This window comes from Eschrichtius robustus, chromosome 11, assembly GCF_028021215.1.
Source record: "Eschrichtius robustus isolate mEscRob2 chromosome 11, mEscRob2.pri, whole genome shotgun sequence".
Classification (NCBI taxonomy): domain Eukaryota; kingdom Metazoa; phylum Chordata; class Mammalia; order Artiodactyla; family Eschrichtiidae; genus Eschrichtius; species Eschrichtius robustus.
Genome location: NC_090834.1, coordinates 111,318,455 through 111,336,539, shown reverse-complemented (window position 1 = coordinate 111,336,539; position 18,085 = coordinate 111,318,455). Strand labels below are relative to the sequence as shown.

General features: G+C 60.4%; 1 protein-coding gene across 2 annotated transcripts in view; it reads left to right on the top strand.

The window, feature by feature from the left end:
• The window catches only part of SHANK2 (SH3 and multiple ankyrin repeat domains 2), a 457,530-nt gene that overhangs the window by 400,539 nt on the left and 38,906 nt on the right, over positions 1 to 18,085 (top strand). The gene's annotated exons all lie outside the window — the stretch shown is intronic.

Sequence of the window (18,085 nt, the reverse complement as noted above, 5' to 3'; positions counted from 1 at the left end):
ACCCGTGCCTGTTGGTGTTGACGATCATGGAAATGGGCGGCCTTCCAAAGGCACGATTTTCTAGGGAATTCCTGGAGGGTCGACCACACTGAGACTGTTCCTCTTGGATGAAGCAGCCCTGTGCTGGGGGGTCCACAGCATGGGGGTCCCGTTCGCGCTGCCCCACTCCCCGGCCGGCGACCACGGGCAACTCACGTCCCAGCGGAGCCCCGGCTGCCCCCCCCACGCTGCCCTCCGCCCAGGGGACAGTGGCCGTGGACTTGCTTTGCGGTGTCAGCAAGGGTCGTCCTCGTGGCCTGGTGTCCGGCACCTCAGAGGGGCGGGCGGCTTCCAGGTCCTGAGTAAACAGGGCGCCTTTCTGGGCCATCAAGTCCCCGGTTTTCAGGGGCACACGTTGTGGACTTGGTGTGAGAGAACCCCCCGAATAAAGTAGAAAGGGCAACAGAGGGCCCACTCCTCTGAAGCTGTCGTGTAGGAAGAGTTCTCCTCCGCCTCTAGGGACCCTGGCTGGGTCTGAAAATTAAACTGACAAAGATTAACAGGAGAAAAGTATACAAATCTTACGGAATTCTTACAAGTACGAGGGAGCCTTCCCGAGAGAATGAAGACCCGAAAAAGTGACCGGAGCCGGAAGGTTTTATATCTTTTAGACAAAGAAACAATGAATGTGTGAAGAATTGACAAGACAAAGGGTTTGGGGTAGTCAATGGTGAAGGAGTAACTGGGAGATAAGGGTTAGTTTAACAAGGTTGGTTTGTCCAGATTTCTCGGCCAAAGGCTCTGGGGGACCGTCCTTCCTGCCTCTTCCAGCTTCTGGGCTCCAGGTGTCCCTGGGATGTGGCCACATCACCCCAGGCTCTGCCTCTGTGGTCACACAACCTTCTTCCCTGTGTGTGTCCAAGTTTCCCTCTTCTTATGAGGACATCAGTCATTGGATTAGGACCCATCGCAATGCCCTCATCCTAACCTAATTGCATCTGCAAAGACCCTGTTTCCAAGTAAGCTGGAGTTAGAACGGGGACACACCTTTTTGGAGACACGCTTTTCACCCATAGTGACCCCTGGTCCCAGAACCCAGGGTACAGCACCATAAGCCCCTCCCGCGGGCCACACCCAGAGCCCTGTGGGGACACAGCTCCTCTGGATACTGGGAGTCCCCACCTGCCACCGCTGCAGGGAGAGCAGCATGAGAGGACAGGGCTCCCAAAGCGTGTGCCCAGGACTGTCCACGCTGGTCGGAGGCCAGGCCCTGAGGACGCTGCCACCAGCCCCGCTGAGTCCTCTGAGGCCAGCAGGAGACGGCAGGCGTGTCCACTTCTAGGAGTGCATCCTGGCCTGAGTCGATAACAAGCTGTCTCCCCTCTAGTGCCTCGCAGCTCAGACGTGGGCTCCCAGGGGCTTGATAAGAGCTTTTAAATTCTCTGTTTTCATTCTGATTGTCCACGTAAACCGTTAGGAGGACAAAGCTTCCCTCTAGCAGAGATCGTTTGCACCAGGAAGACAGTCGGTTACGCCAGCTGGGGTCTCCGGGAAGTTTTTCTTTTCCAGGTGGGTCCGTTCCTTCCTCATGGCTGAGGAATAGCGGTAAAACGCAGGCGTGCACCCCGGCCAGGCCCCATGTGGGACGGGGGCCGGCGCAGAACCAGCTGAGGCAGGACTGGCACAGAAGGTTCCACAGCTGGAGGGACCTCAGGGCCCGCAGGAGAGGTACCTGCTCTGCACTCGCTTGGCCAGACCAGGGAGGGGCCCGGAGCAGCCCACCAGCTGCAGAGGCCGACGGCACAGCAGGCAGATCCCAGGAGGACCCTGCCTGGTCCAGCAAGGGTCTCCGCCAGCCCCGCCCCAGGGAGGGGCTCAGACAGAGACACCCAAACATGGAGCGATGGGGAGCCGAGAGGGGTTCCTTCTGAAGGAAGGACTGCACAAGGGGGCAGGGTATCTGGGCAGGTGACAGCTGTGACATGATAAAAAATAAATTTGGTTTGTGTCCTCAGTTCCCGGCACAGAGCTCCTGAAAGTCTTGGGATTTACTGTCTTTTGTACGCTAAGGAGACGACTCTGGTGTGCGTGGCAGGAGGGGGGTTCCTAGAAGGCTTCAGGACGGGGGCGGGGCTGGATGGGTCCTGGGTGGTAAATCCCCTCGGCCACCGTCACCAGGGTGGGCAGGGGCCTCTCTCTGTGCAGCTGCCTCGGGGACTGCCAGGTGCCTTCCGGCATGGCCGCCCTCGGCCCCAGAGTGGCGGCGGCCTCAGCACTGGGACCCTCAGGGCCAGAAGATGCTTTGCTGCAGGGCTGTCTTGTGTGTTGTCGGGTGCTTAGCAGAATCTCTGGCCGCTGCCCACTAGATGCCCATAGCCCCCCTCCAATTGTAAACACCCAGAGTGTCTCCAGACATCACCAGATGGCCCCAGGGGTGGAGGCATAATTGCCCCAGTTGAAAACCACTGCCTTAGACTACACACTGGGCTCTTGAAGCCGCCCGTGGACGGCAAACCCAAAGCCCTGGACCGGCCTGCCGCCCCCATCCCTGCTCACCCAGAAATCTCTCAGGCTTAGTCCACAGCTGCCCTGCAGTACCGCCCCTCAGCTGACCCTACGCTGGCCCACTCACAGCCTGCCAGCCCACCCCCTCGGGTGCAGAGGTGACCAGGTCGGAGGGCATGCCGGGGACCCGCCAGGAGGACCACAGCCACCGTCAGTTTTCCTGATGAAGCCAAGGACCATTGGTCTGGGGCAAGTGGATATTGATTCCTGCCCTCAGGTGATGGGCTGCAGGAGATTTAGGGCTGCAGTCAGGCTCGATGGGAAGGACGGATGTTCTCACATAAAGAGCCGGCCCTGGGCTGAGTGTCCATCCACAGGTGAATAGATAATTAAAATGTGGTCTGTTCGTACAGCGGACTATAATTCAGCCTTAGGAGGGAAGGAAATTCTGGCACTTGCTACAACAGAGATGAACCCTGAGGACACTACTGAGTGAAAGAAGCCAGTCACAAAAGGACAAACACTGTACGATTCCACTTCTAGGAGGTTCCTGGAGTCACCAAATTCATAGAGACAGACAGTAGGAGGGTGGGGACCAGGGACTACAGGAGGGGGAGGGGGGTGAGTGTTTAATGGGGACAGAGTTTCAGTTATTCAAGATGAAAAGTTCTGGAGATCTGTTTCACAACAATGTGAATATACTTAACACAATAGAACTATAGATTTAAAAACTGCTAAAGTGGTCAATTTTAGGTTATATGTATTTTATCACAGTGAGGAATTAAAAAATGAAAGCGCCGGCTCTGGGATACGTCTGGAGGGGTGAGTGGAACGGTTTCAAGGTCTCTGCAGCATTTGCTTCTCCTCCGGTTACTAATTGTAAGGCTTGTGTGAGCCGTGTGTCAGCCTCTGCGCTGAGCACATCACACGTGTGAGGTGGCACGTGGGCGCCCTGCAGCCCTGTAAAGAGAGTATTAGGGTCAGTGTCACCCTCTTCACCCCGACTTCACAGAGAGGGGAGCCTGCGATCTGAAAGCAGCAGAGCTGGGACCTGACCCAGTTTCTGCGGTGCCAGAGCCCCATCCGTGCCCTCGTACCACCTTGGCCGAACCGTTCCCCGAGCCCGTGGTGTCTGTCCCCTGGCTGGCCTCGTTCTCCTTCTCGCCGAGAAGGAGGACGAGACCAGCCCTGCCCTTGGGGGGAGGGGTTTGAGACAAGCACGTCCACACCTCGCTGTGGTGGGCTGAACAGTATCCCCCAAATTTGTGCATCAAAATCCTAGCTCCCCCAGAACCTCAGACCGTGACCTTAATTTGGAGATGTGATCAGTCATGGTGAGGTCCTAGTGGAATTGCAGGGGGGAGGGGGGGGCGGGTCTTAATCCGATAAGACTGCGTCCTTATAAAAAAGGGAAATTTGGACACAGACACGGGGAGGGCGCTGAGATCAGCTGATGCCTCTACCAGCCTATGAATACCCGCAACGGCCAGAAGCCACCGCAAGCTGGGGGAGGGGCCTGGACCACATCCTCCCCTGGAGCCCCCGGAAGGAAGCAGCCCTGCCAACACCTTGACCTTGGACTTCTGGCCTCCAGGCCTCACAGTCCTGCTGGGTAAGCCGCCCGGGCCGTGAGCTCTGTTTCCCAGTCCTGGAAACTCAAATGCTGGAGCCAGAACGGGGCCCTGACTCAGGCCCACACTCTCCATGTCTAGCTCCGTGTCCTCATGGGCCCTGTGTGGCTTTGTCCTCCTCCTGCCCATGGGCTTGACCGCTCAGCCTTTCCTCCCGCTTGGTTTCCTGCCTCTCCCCTGTGATCAGGGACCAGTGAGAGCGCGTCGGCTTCGAGGGAGGGACGGAGCCGGCTGCTGGGCAGGCACGTGCATCGGCCTTCGTGACGTGGGCGGGCGGCTTAGGAGCTTCCTGGCTGGCAGAGGAGTGACTCCTTGCTGGGGGGGGCCCCCGAGCAGCCCCCGGCATGGCCCCCACACTCAGGTGGACGGTTCTGCTCCAGTCCGGCTTCTGCCTGGAGTCTGGCTCTGCCCATGCGGTTGTTCTCACGGGGGCTGACGGGTCTCATTCCCATGGGGCCCCCCCATCGCCGGGACCGAAGTGGCCGGGCTTCCTGCTCCTCCATCTGTCTCTTGCTTTGGAAATGCCACTCCGGGTCCCCCTTTCTGTCCTGGCTCGACACCGACTAGGGCCAGGACCCCGGTCATCTCATGGGAGAGTAAGGGGGCCGGGTCGGCTCCCCCAGGGCCCCAGTGAGCTGCCCACCGTGCTCGCCCCGTCCTGACCCGGGCACAGAGGCCCCACGTGCCGTCCAGGAGAGGCCCGAGCGGGTGGCTCTGCTCCCCTGGGTTTCCTGGGCCCAGCCCCTCGGGACAGACTGTGGCCCCGGATCCCCTGACCCCTCGGGCCACAGCTGAGCGTCCCGGGAAAGGATGGGAGAGGCCATTTGGGGCCTGCTGGCTGTGTCCACAGGTGGAACCACCGGATCCTGTGGGGCGGGGGTGACACTGGACCCCAGCCCAAGCCCAGGCCTCAACCCAGTGGAGACAAGGGGGGACACGTTGATCCCTCCCCTCCCCACCTTTGTGCTGTCCCTCTCCTGCTCGTGGGTGACTGCACGCGGGACCAGATGGCTGAATGAGCGTTGGGCTGCAGCGCAAACCTGAAGTGAGTCAGCCACTTGGAAATCACTCTTTCAGAAGTCTCTGGAGCCCTTCACTTGCCCTCGAAATTTAAAATCCAACTGAGCAGGTTAACTCACCTGAGAGTCACACGATGGCTCCTGGACCCGGGGCTGGGATCCAGCGTGCCGGCCCCGCCCCTCCCTAGTCCCTGCTGCCCAGGGAGCCCCCTACCCTCCCCGAGCTGGCCGGGGTCTCTGCGGGAGCCCGTTTCTTCGCTTCATTCGGCGTTAGTGTGTATGAGTGTCCTGGAGCTGCCCCATCAAACGACCACAAACCAGGCAGGCTGCTACAGACAACAGGAGTTTATTCTCTCCCAGTCCTGGAGGCCGGAAGTCCCAAATCAGTTTCACTGGGCTGAAATCTAGGTGTCGCAGGGCTGTCTCCCTCCAGAGGCTCCAGGGGAGGGTCCTTCCTGCCTCCTCCAGCCTCTGGGGGCTCCAGGCGTCCCTGGGCTGTGGCCACGTCCCTCCAGCCTCTGCCTCCGCCTTCACACGGTCTCCTCCCCCGCGTCTTCTCTTCTGTCTCAGAGTACTTCCGTGGGTAGATTTAGGGTCCACCCTAGATCCAGGGTCATCTCATCTTGAGATCCTTATCTTAGTGACATCTGCAAAGACTCTTTTTCCAAATAAGGTCACATTCACAGGTTCTCCTGTTAGGGCACAGACGTGTCTTCTGGGGAGACCCCTGCACGGGGCTTCCAAGGAGGGATGCTGGGGGGACCCCCGGGGGCAGGGCTGCTGCCTGCTGAGGTTGGAGAGATCAGACGAGAAAGAAGCTCCGGGAGCCTGATGCTCCCCTTCCTGGTCTACTGCACTGGTCCTAGCTCCGTTCTTCTTCCTCGGGCCCCCTCCTTATCCACTCTGCCGTCACCCTGTCTGCCCTGGAAACCCTCCCCATCTGCCTGCCACCCACGGGACAAGCTCCCAGGCTCCTCGTCCCCAGCCTCTGAGGGGCCTGGCTGCCCCAGTCCTACTGCTTCTGGCCTTGCTCAGGCTTCGCCTTCACTCGGAAGGCTGCCCCACTCTCCCCAGCAAGGCTCCCCCTCCAGCGGCCACTCTTCCCTGCCAGGCCGCCCCTCTGGCCTTCTGTGTCTTCATTGCCTTCCCCTGGCACTGGGCCACCTGGGCACACATCTTGTCTGCTTCCCCCCTGGACCAAGTTGCAAGCAGGTCCCTCCTGGGCACTCACTTAGCAAATGTGTCCTGTGTGGAACACCTGGCCCAGCTGTGCCGGCCGCATCCTGGGGGGCTGCAGAGAAGGGAATGTGTCCACACGGAGCCATCACTTGGTTTTCCTAATGGAGGAAGCGGGAGAGAGATGCAGACAGACTGGCCCCAGCTTACACCTCATGTCCCCACCTGTCCTGAAGGGCTGGGTTTCCTCTCCTGGCTGAGGAGAAGAGAGAGCCCAGCGTTCCTGAAGAGCTGGGTTTCGTAGTGATTGATCCTTCTGGCTCCTTATCAGGGCTATGGGCATAATGTCACAAGAGAGCAGGACCCAAGGGCACAGGGACGTGGAACCTCTGAGTGGGACGACACCTTATTATCAAGTTTCTCAACTAGGGACTGGCTTCCACTTTAAAGATAACCAAATTAAACCGCAGCTTTAAAACAAATTGAAAGTTATTTGATCTTTAAATCTGTAGGTCAGTAGTTACAGGCATCAGTTCAACAGGCCAAGGATCCAATAGTTCAAATTATCTTGGCCATCACCTCATTGTCACAAAATGGCTGCTGAAGGTCCAGCCTTAGCAGCCACATTCCAGTCAAGAAGGCCAAAGGAAATGACGGATTAGCACCTATATTAGAAAAGCCAAACTTTCCTAGAATTCCCAGGAGATTTGCACCTGCATTTCATTGGCTAGAACTCTGCTGCACATCTCCTGCAGTTTCAAGGGAGACCGGGAAATTATTCACTTTAGAATCTGGGAGCATTGCTGCCCCAAACAACATCAGGATTACAGCAAGGTGGAAGAATGGGGGAAAATAGCCATCGGCTGGGCTCCGGGAAGTACCTGCCCTGCCACACTCCTGGGGCCAGACATGTCCAAGCCCTAGAACCCAGTGCTTGGGAGACCCCGAGGGAGGGAGAAGAGGGTGAATAGACCAAGCTCCAGCCCTTCCCCAGCCTCATCTGGGGAGCACCTCTTCTTGCTGGGGCACAGCCCAGAGCCCCGCACTCAGAGGGGCTCAGGAAGGGCCGTGTTTGTCTCCTTGTGGGAGAAAGGGGCCTCTGCTTTGTTCTGCCCCCGTGGCTCCCTGGCACAAGAAGTCAGAGCCAAGTCAGGGGTGCCTGCTGGCTCCCAAGCCACGCAGAGGGGTATCCACAGGCTCCAGCCCCAAGTGCTCACGGGGGAGACTGAGTATGGGGACCAGGCCCCGGGCAGCGCGTCCTTGTGTCCACCAGGCACACGGCCTCCGGGCTTGGGGCCGGCTTCTCTGCCCTCGGGCTCCCAGGAAGTGGCACCTGGGCTCCGGGGGGACGGCTCAGCTGGCCTGGTGGCGGCTGGCCCGGGGCCACACAGCAGCACGCCGCCTGCAGCCGGAAGCACCAGCCCACACGCTGACGCGGCTCCGGTTTTATTTTAGACCAAGTCGCACACTCAGCACAGTCCAACAGATTTGCACTTTAACAAAAAAAGAAGAAGGATGACGGGCCCAGCCACGCCCTGCCATTTACAGCTGGCCCAGCCCCCCGGCTTCCGGCCACGTGGGGGCCGCTCAGCATGACGCCGGGCAGAGGCAGGGAGACCGGGAGGTCTCCTGGGCTGATGTCCAGGCATGGGTGGCCTTCAGCCCAGGTGACCAGCCCTGGGAGGGCAGGTGTGGCGATGTCCGATGGCCTGGACCTGGGGGTGCTGGGCGTGTCCTCATGGCCCCAGGGGGCGTGAGGGTGTGTGTCTGCAGAATCGGGCCCAGCGCCCCCCAGCCCACCTCGGTCACGCGGCCTCATTCTGGTCCACACTCCTTTCCTTGGGTCTCTGGCCAGTATCCATGTCCTCCCCTGGCTTTCCAGGGCCCGAGATCCCTGTCCATTCCTCTCAGGCTTTCAAGCTCCCTGAGTACCAGGGCCCTGCCCCCTGCCAGCAGGTGGCCCCGGGCTGCCCGCCTGGGTCTCCCTACAGGATTCAGGGACCCTCCCCCAGCCCCGCAGGGGGGCACCGCCCTGCTGCAGCGCTGGCCCAGGCTCCTGCTGGTTGGCCATCCTCACACGTTATACGTTTACAGTGTGTCACACGGTGCTTGACCGAACAGACATCAGCTGGACCAGTGGATGGAAGGATGGATGGATGGACAGACTGACGGGCAGATAGCTGGATGGGAGTTAGGGTGGATGGATAAGGGGACAGTGGGAGAATAGGAGGACAGGTAGATGGATGGATACTGCATAGGTGGACAGACGGATGGGCGGACTGACGGATGGATAATGGGAGGGAGGGAAGGAGGGAGGAGGCATGTTTGTAGGAACTTTCTCGGCTGTAGCATCGCTCTGGGACCTGCCTTTTGTGCGGTGAAGCTGGTCTTCCCTCCAGCGTCAGCTCTGCCCCGCTCAGCGTGCCAGGGAAGGGAGGGTGTGGGCACCGAGGACCACCCTGCTCGGGGCCCTGGAGTCACTTGTCTGTATGTCACCCGGCCCCCTGCCCCCGTGCACAGGGGTCCAGCTCCCCTTCCTGTAGGTGTGAAACCTGGCAGCCCCGGCCCCGTCGGCTCCCATACACGAATGCGGATGGTGACCGGACCTGCCTCCCAGGCCCAGAGAGGATTCAGGGGCTCCTGCCCCCCTGGTACAACACCCGGCAAATGCTGGCTCTTCTTTCTCCTTCTCAAAGAGACAGAGCAGGCGGACCAGCCACGCACAGGGGCTCCCATGAAAGCGCATGGGGAATCCACGCAGTGGAATATTACTCACCCGTAAACAGGAACGAAGCACTGCCACACACTACAGTGTGGATGAACTGTGAAAAAACATTGTGCTGGTGAAACAAGACAGGTACAAAAGACCACATTTTGTATGATTTCATTGGTATGAAATGTCCCAGAATGAGCAAATCCAGAGAGACAGAAAGTAAATTAGTGGCTGCCAGGGGCTGGGGCAGGGGAAACGGGTGTGACAATGGGCAATGAAAATGTTCTGGAAGCAGCCAGGGGCGGTGGTTGCCCAGCATCGTGAATGTACTAAACGCCGCTAATTACGAAGGGTGAATTTTACATTATGTGAATTTCACCTCAACTTTGTCTGCATGTTCCAAACCAAAAAGGCTTGTGGGAGCAGGTTACTGGGGAGCAGGGAGGCGCTGGGGGGGACTGCTGCAAAGAATCCCGGGGGGGCGGGGTGGGGGGAGCTGGGCGATGGTGGGGCCCCAGGCCCTACGCGGAGCTGGGCGGGAGGCTTGAGCAGCCTGGGCGGCTCTTTCTTTGACTCCCTCGGCGTCAGGGCAGAAGTGGGCCACAGGAGACCAGGGTCCTTCCCTCAAGGTCTCCCCCAGGCAGCTCACCCGGCGTGATGTCTGCTCTCCCGGCCACCCTGGCTCCAGGTGGGCCACCCAGCGCCACGTGCTGGGGGGGCGGGGGGTGGCACCAGCGGCTCAGCCCTGAGGTTGAGGCCTGGCTTTGGTGGTAGGAGAGACAAGAGCAGGTGGTAGGGGCTATGACCGGTGGCCAGACGCTGCCTGATCTGGGGACCAGGGACGCCCCCTCCTACTGCCTGATGGAGGCGGCCAGATCTGGGGGTGTTGAAAGCCCACGTTTTTGTTTTTGTGTGTTTTTTAATCCCAAGAAGCATGTGCAGAGCTCCAGAGTGATCGCTCGTGTCAACTGCAGTTTCTTTCTTTTTCCTCTTTGTCTCCTCCGTGTGACGTGGACCCCAGTGCCGGGAGAGCGTGCCTGGTGCTGGGGTCCTCAGAGGGGTCTGTCCAGGTGCCCTGTGATGCTCACAGGGGCCTGGCGTCCGTCTGTTCTGTGCTTCTCAGGGAAGCACTCGTCCGAACATTGTGTCATTCCGCCGCCCCGAGCGGGGGGGTCACGGTGGCTCCGAATGTAGGTCGGTACGCAAAACTGTCCCCAAGCCAGCAACTTCCCAAAGACCTTGTGAGGACGAGACAGAGCCGCGTTCTTATGGGCCGAACGGTGTCCTCCAAAAAGACGTTGGCATCCTGACCCCTAAAACCTCAGAATGTGACTATATTTGGGAAGAGTGTCTTCAAAGAGGTGATGAAAGTAAAATGAGGTCACTAGGGTGGGGCCCTAATCCAATGTGACTGGTGTCCTTATGGGAAGAGGAGAAAAGCACACAGACACACACAGAGGGACGACCCTGTGAGGACACAGGGAGGAGACGGCCGTCTACACGCCAGGGAGAGAGGCCTCAGGAGGAACCAGCCCTGCCCACACCTGGATCTCAGATTCCAGCCTCCCGGACTGGGAGACTATGAATGTCTATTATTGAAGCTGCCTGTGGGGCTTTGTTACAGCAGCTGGAGCTGACGAACGCACAGGCCTTGACCCCCGGCTCCTGACTCGAGTCCCAAGAGGGAGGCTGTGTGGGCACCACGTCTGGCCTGTGGGCTCTGGCCCCCGGTACTGGCCCCACTGCCCCGGAAATCCTCACACCCCAGGGCCCTAGCTTCCCGGACCCAGGTGGATGAAGTGTCCCCGGGCCCTCCCTCCAGAGCTGAGGCCCCTTCTACGTCAACACAAAAAGCATCAATTCACACCGATAAATTGTAATTTGAAGGCAGCCATGGCAACCACCAACCAGGGGGCCTGCTGCTTCCTATGGGGGCTTAGGGTTTGGTCTTTATAAGGCAAGACCCTGCATCTCGCGCCTGTGGGTTCTCCCCAAGGATGAGCATCTTAGGAGAGACCAGCTTCCCTCTGTCTTCAAGCCCAGGGAAGGATAAGGGTATCTGCCTAAACGCTCACTTTCTTTTCAAATGAGGTGAAACTCACATAACATAAAATTAACCATTTTAGAGTGAACCACTCAGTGCGTTTAGTACATTCATAGTGTTGTACGACCGCCACCTCTCTCTAGTTCCAGAACATTCTCATCACCCCCAGGAAGATTCTCTGAGTAGTCGCTCCCCGTCTCCCCTCCCCCAGCCCCTGCAGCCACTCATCTGCTTTCCGTCTCTGTGGATCAGCCTGTTGTGGACATTTCACAGAGTTGGAATCACACAATATGAGGTCATTTGTGTCTGCTTCTTTCATGCAGCAGAACGCCTTCAAACCTCATCCACGCTGTAGCTAGCGTGTGTCCGTGTGGCATTCCTTTTTACGGGTGAATACTATTCCATTGTGTGGATGGACCACAATTTGTTTATCCATCCATCATTCATCTGTTGATGGACATTAGGCTGTTTCCACCTCTTGGCTGTTGTGAAAACGCTGCCATGGACGTGGTTGTGCTGATACCTGTGCCAGCCCCAGGTATGGCCTCCCTACCTAGGGGTGGAATTGCTGGGTCACGTGGTCATTGCGTGTTTCACTTTTTAAGGAACCTTCAAACAGTTGTCCACATCAGCTGCCCATTTTCACATTCCCATGAAATGCTGACTTTTTTGCATAGGACGTGGACCGTGTGGGGGGCAGGCTTCGTTAGGACGGGCCTCCTTCCCTCGTGGGGGGCCTCTCCACCTCCATTTTAGAATCTGATGAGGACCGGGGGCCCTCCCCCTAGGAAGGTGCACACAGACCCACAGTGCTGCCCACAGCCTCAAGGCAGATTAGAAAAGGCACCCCTTCGCGGGTCGGGGCGTGGTCACAGCGAGGCGAGCAGAGTGCAGGCTGGACACGAGCGCCACCCAGCGGGCACGCTCACGCAGTGAACAACTTGCACCGTCGTCCAGGGCGGCCCCGACCGCTGACACGTGGAAGTGCATTCATCCCCTTATGGAATGGAGGCGTTCCCGAGAGCAGCACCGCGGTGGCAGTGTCTGTTCGGCAAACTCAGTCTTTCTCCGATGGGAGAAAGCATCCAGGAGCGGTGCCCTCCGCTCTTCTGCCCAAGTGCCGTGAGCTGGAGCGGGGAGGCCCGGGAGGGGGAAAGTGCTCGGAGGCCCACGCCTGGCCTCTGCCCTAGAGGCGGGAGCTCGGGACCCAGCACGGGGCAGCCCGGCTTCCAGGGCTACGAGGCCGGAAAGAGACGCACAGGCGGACGGCAGGGCTGAGGAGGCTCTCGGGTCAGCGTGGCACCAGCCAGCAAGTGACCGAGAGTGGACGAGCTACTGCCAGCCCCAGGTGACGTGCGGGCGGGGCCCCCTGGGGCTCAGCCTCTTCCGAGCTCTCACCCGAGCACCATACCAGCCAGGAGGCGCTGCTGGCCCTGCAGGTGGGGGGACAGAGCTGCCGCACAGCACCCGCCGCCCCACGGCAGGGCCTGGGGGACGCGGGTGGGATCTTGGCCTCGTGCTCATCCCGAAAGCTGTGCTCCATCCCATGGGACCCTGGCCTGCCCTCCAAGTGGCCCCAGCCCTCCCACTGAGTCAGGGGAAAGAGCGTCCATTCACGGGAAGTCAGCCGCCAGTCACCCCGTTGACCATGCCCCCGCCCCAGGCCGGGGCCAGCACTTTGTGGGCACTTACTTGGTCCTCTGGGACCCTGTGGAGTGACACACCGTGGCCCAGAGAGCGGCTCCCAGTGGCCAGTGGGTGGGCGTGGAACCAGGACCGGGTTCCTGGACCTCAGGTTATTCCTTTCCCTTTTTAAAAAAAAAAATTTTTTTTAACTGAGGCAAATACACATAATGTGAAATTTACCGTCTTAACCATTTTTAAGTGTATAGTTCAGTGGCAATAAGCACACTCATAATAATGTGCGACCATCACCAGCATCCGTCTCCAAACTTTCCATGGTCCCAAACTGAAGCTCTGTCCCCATTAAACACTCACTCCCTTTTCCCACCCCCAAACCCCGGCCCCCAGCATCCTAGCGTCTTTCTCTATAAATGACGACTCTGGGTCCTCTTACGAGTGGAATCACACAGGACTGACCTCTTCATGTCCGGCTTCTTTCACTGAGCATCACGTCCTCGAGGTTCATCCACGTGTGGCAGGTGTCCGAATTTCCTCCCTTTTTCAGGCTGAGTGACAGTCCCTTGTATGGACGGACCACACTTTATATCTGTTCATCCATCCATGGACCCTTGGGCGTTTCCACGGTTTAGCTGTTGTGAGTCGTGCCACCGTGAATGTTGCACACAGGTATCTGTCCAAGTTCCTGCTTTCAGTTCTGTTGGGCACATACCCAGAAGTGGGATTGCTGGATCATAGGGAAATTCTATGTTTAAGTTTTTTTGTTGGTTTGGGGGTTTTTTGGGGTTTTTTTGGCCACGCCATGCGGCATGTAGGTTCTTAGTTCCCCATTCAGGGATGGAACCCGTGCCCCCTGCATTGGAGGTGCGGAGTCTTAACCCCTGGACCGCCAGGGAAGTCCCCTACGTGTAAGTTTTTGAACAACCACTACACTGTTCTCCACAGCGGCTACCCCATTTTGCATCCCCACCAAGCCTTTTCCTTTTGGTATGAAGTCCGGGCGTGCTCCGTGGACGTGTACTTAAGACCAGGTGACGGGTGGGTCACTGATGGAAGGACAGGTGTGCTGGGTCCTGAGCGTGTATCTCTGGCCCGGAACCTGGAAACGTTTGCGTGAACTTTTTATTTATTTATTTTATTTTTGGCTGCATTAGGTCTCTTGTTGCACGTGGGCTCTCTCTAGTTGTGGTGAGTCGGGGCTGCTCTTCGTTGCGGTACGCGGGCTTCTCATTGCGGTGGCTTCTCTTGTTGCGGAGCCCGGGCTCTAGGTGCACAGGCTCAGTAGTTGTGGCATGTGGGCTCAGTAGTTGTGGCGCACGGGCTTAGTTGCTCCGCGGCATGTGGGATCTTCCCGGACCAGGGCTCGAACCTGTGTCCCCTGCATTGGCAGGCGGATTCTTAACCACTGCGCCACCAGTTTGAAGCCTGTTTGCGTGAACTTTCACCCCAACACTCCACCGCTCCAACGTTGCGGATACAAATACTTGATATAAAAGGCTTATATACGCTCAGCATCATTAGTCATCAGGGAACTCCAAAGCAAACCACAGTGAGATGCCACCGCTCACCAACAGGATGACAAAAGACAGTAAGAGGTGTTATTGCAGGGAAACCGGAACCCTCGTCCACAGCTGCTGGGGTGCAAAATGGTGCCGCTGCTGGGGGGACAGTTTGGAGGGTGCTCAGAAGTTAAACTCAGAATCACCGCATGACCCGGCAATTCCGCTCCTCGGCGTGTACCTGACCACCTGGTTCCACCGTGCACTCACGGCCACCACTACAGGCGCTGTGGCTTTGGGCAAACTGCTCACCTTCTCTGGGCCCCGGTCGCCCATCTATAAGGTGGGGATAATAATAGCGTCTGCTGACCAAGCTGTCCGGAGGATTCAATGCCAGTCCGCACACAACATACTAGACCCGTGTTGGCTCATAGCAGGCACTGTTATTATGTTCTAGCGTGACCTGCAGGGTCGGGGGGCCGCCTTGGAGCTCGGATTGCTTGACTCTGAGATGCCGGGTCTGGGGCCCAGGGGCTGCTGTGAGGCCAGCCCGGCTCTTCCCCCCGGGCTGGGCACCCGCCCTGGGACTGGGCAGGTGGTGCAGGCGGGCGGACACCTGCACCGTGGGCTTCAGCCGTGGGACTCGTCCCGACCCGTGGAGGGGGAGGGGCCTGGATTCTGAGGGCTGCCCCCCACCACCCGGAGTGGGCTCAGCTGGTCCTGGAGGTCTGGGGGGCACAGGCCAGTTCTCCCAGCACGTCCGGCGCCAGCACGGACAGGGAGCTGCGAGGCCCGGCACGCAGCTCGAGGCCCTGCCGGCCTCCCTGTGACCCCCTGCAGGAGACTCAAGGTTTCCGGGGAACTGGCCCAGGTGCTGAACTGCCGTCAAGGCTGGTGGGGCAGGTCCTGACCCACAGATGACTCCCCGAGGCTCCACCGTCGTCGCTTTCTGCGCGAGGAAGCCGAGGCTCCGGGAGGCCCCGTGCCCTTGGCCAGCCGGCCTCGCCCTGGGTACAGCCACTGTCCCCACGGGCCGTCAGAGGAGGGGCGGCTTGCCCAGGAGCCTGGCCGCTGCTGGAGGGCTGGGCACGTCCGACTGCACCGGGCTCAGCCACGTGGCACCGGCTTCCCCTCCTCTGTGATCTCACGTCTCAGTCACCGGCCGTGGGGCGCAGGCGGCCCCTGCTCCTCTCGGTGCCGCCACGGGGGCTCCGGGGAGCAGCGCCCCCTCGCCAGCCCCGGCCGACTCTAATTGCGCACGTCGGTGCCGTGCGCGGGGCGGCTGGAGGGCCTTTTCTAGCAATTGCCCTTCTGAGTTAAGAGCAAAACGGGTATTTTAAACACACCGGGAAGTCAGCCACTTCAGGATTCCCCAGCCTGAGTCAGGCCCACCTGAGCCCACACCCTTCCCGGGGCCCACGGGGGCTGTTCCGGAATGAGCTCAAGGCAGTGGCAGCGGCTGCCCCAGAGGAAGGGGCTAGGGTCGGCACCTGCCCGGCCCCAGTAGGGGTCACCAAAGTCTGCAGTCAGGCAGGGCACCCGCACCCTCTTTGGGAGGCTTAAGTCGAGGGGTCCTGGGGGCGGTGGTGGAACTTTCTGGAGAGCCTGGACAGTGGAGGGAGGTGCGTGGGTCAAGGGCCAGGTGTGCCCAGACCAAGGCTGCAGGCCCCCAGGCCGTGCTGGAGGAAGCCAGGCCAGACAGAGGAGGGGTCCAGAGCACATCCCTCGGGGAAGCGTCAGGGGCCTGGGGCGTCTGGTGTACAGCCCAGGAGACCGGCTTGTTGGCACTTCCCGGGGGGTGGGTGCCCCTGGAGGGGACAGAAAGGGCGGATGCAGGGAGATGCGCTGGGGCTCAGCTGGGCCCACGCGGGGTGAGATGGCTCAGGAAGGAGCGAGTCTGCCCCCTCCAAACAACCCCAACGGGGAGGGGCTGATGAAGAAGCACGGCTCCTGGCGCTCGGGCTCGGGTGGGACCTCTTCCTCCCAGCCGCCCAGCCCCAGCCCCAGCCCCAGCCCCAGTGCGGGACCCAGAGAGCCCACAGGCCTCGGAAGGCCAAGGCCTGAAGAGGAGCTGACTGGTGCCCGCCCCCCGCTGTACCCTGGCCCACCTACAGCCCGGCCTGGCCCAGAGCCCGGCCGCCCCCGTTACGGGGTTCCCTTGGGCGCCGGCCCGTTGAATAGCAGCACGCCCGCCCCCGCGATCGTGCGTCCTGAACACGGACTCCCAGGGACCCGCCCCGCCCGTCCAAGCAGACGCCCCACCGGCTTGGCCTCACGTCCACTCTGTGAGGAACGCGTCCCCGGGCCGGGGGCCACTGTGCCCCACTCCCCTGCCCAGGCCCTCCCTCGTGCCCCCTACAGGCCGCACCGCCTCCCCACCCGGGCCACCCTCCACACCCGCGTGGCTTCCCCGGGAGGTGCCCACAGATTCGGGACTCTCGGAGGCCACCAGCCCCTGGGGTAACAGCAGGGAAGAGAGATGCCTCCTCCTGGGTGTCCCCCGGGGCCGGCACACGCCGAGGCTCGGCGCAGACACTGATGTCCTACCCCCTCGAGTCGGACGTCGATGGGGACCCTGGCGCATAAGAACCAGGGCTGGGATGTCGAGGGGAGGCAGCCGAGGCCCCACCTGAGGGGACCCGGCTGCCCAGCCCTGGGAGACGAGTCGGGCACTCCGTCCAAGGGGACGAGAGGAAAGGTGGCTTCTGAAAGCAGCGCCGTCCTGCCCAGGGCCCGGCAGCGGAGGAGCCCCTGCCCCACATCCTGGCCCCCGGACCTGGTGTGTGCTCAGCCCGTCGCGGTGGGTCCCCCCCGCCCTCTGGATGTGTCTGGTCCCGAGGCCAGCTCCTTCATTTGCATCTGCCACCGAGGCCAACTCCTTCATCTCTCCACGTGCCGTTTTCTCTTGCTGCTGTCTCAGTACGACTGATGCTCCAGACAGAAAGTGGGAAAACAGGAGGAAGCAGCACCCTCCCGCCCCTCCCCGCCCCCCCGACCCGCTGGCCTGGGGCTCACAGGTGGGGAGAGGCTGTCCTGGGTGCTGCCGCCCTAGCTTCCGGGCGGGCTGCACGTCTGCGGTCCGTTCCTTTGCGGGGTTTGGGGCCAGCACAGAACTAACCGAGGCGTCTGATGAAACGGTTGCCCCACCTCCTCCCCGCCAAGTGAGTCTTAGCAGGTGGCACCACCGCTCTGGCCTCAACCCCTCGAGGCCCCTAGTGAGCCAGTGGGTGTTTCTCCAAAGGAGAAGAGTCATCTGCAGAGAAGGGTGTCGGTCTGCCCCGTGGCGCCCGAGCTCTGCGCCGGGACCCCCTCGGTGCTCGCGGGACGGTCCCCTTTGTCATGGGGCCCGCGCTCAGCGTCACTGGAACCCCGGACAGCGCGGCCAAGTGGCCGAGGGGCCTGCCCTGCAGCCGGGGACTTGCTGCAGACCGTCCACTCTCACCCTGGTCCCCACTCAGCGGCAGCCTCACAGAGGGCTTTGTAGGCGTGTGGGGAACGCACGCTCAAACGTGGCACACGCTGCCTCCTGACTCCAGAAGGGCTGCCAGGCCTCGTGCGTGCACGCGTGCCCGTGTGTGTGGAGTCCTAACGCGTTCCAGACCGCGGAGGCCCAGAGCGTCTCAGAGCTGACGGCCCCTGCGTTTTTGTGGGGTTCACCTCCCACCCTCCCGTTTGTGTGCAAGGCATCGGGAGCACTTGCTGCTTCCTGGCCACCAGACACAATCCCCACGATGTCATCCGCGCAGGGGCAGCGAGACGCTTCGTGGGAAGTCGGGTTGGTCGGCTCTGCAGCCGTGTCTCGGCAGAGTCAAACCCGGCATAGCCCCGAAGCCAGGCCGTGTGTGTGGGCTGCTGGCGTACTGCCCGCGGGATCCGGT